The sequence below is a fragment of the Triticum urartu genome, unplaced genomic scaffold, assembly GCF_056163025.1.
Source record: "Triticum urartu cultivar PI428250 unplaced genomic scaffold, HENAU_Tu73 scaffold267, whole genome shotgun sequence".
NCBI lineage: Eukaryota > Viridiplantae > Streptophyta > Magnoliopsida > Poales > Poaceae > Triticum > Triticum urartu.
Genome location: NW_028260441.1, coordinates 4,420 through 5,000, shown reverse-complemented (window position 1 = coordinate 5,000; position 581 = coordinate 4,420).

Below are 581 nucleotides of genomic sequence, written 5' to 3'. Positions count from 1 at the left end.
TTCATGTCTTTCAATTCTCGTACTCGTAATTGGAAAGTTATGGAAGGAGACCCATCATTTTGCAATGAAAACAACATATAAAACTCTGGACAATTTCGAAATCAGGCCAAGCGTCTTAATACATATGCAAAAAAATTCATTATTGGCCCACCATTGATTAGAAGATTTAGCTTGTATGAATCGCTATTGGTTTGATACGAATAATGACAATCGTTTCAGTATGTTAAGGATACAGATGTATCCACAATTCATTTAGAGTTACTTAATAGTCTATTTCTTATACCATATCTCTATCCCGTGAAATTCTCGAGCCAAAAGATGGATGCATATGCTGTGTTTCATTTTGCTAAATGATATCAATTAAATGGTGTATCAATTCCATAAATTGCATATAGCAATAAATAAATCAGCAAAATTCTTTCTAATATTTTAGATAGAAGAAACATTTCTTCTATCTAAAATATTAGAAAGAATGTACCCTTCTATCCAAATCCAATTTGCATCGATAAAATAAATCCAAATTCCAGTAGTAGATGAATAATTGCAAATTTGTGTGTGTACGAGATTAGAATAACTTCAAA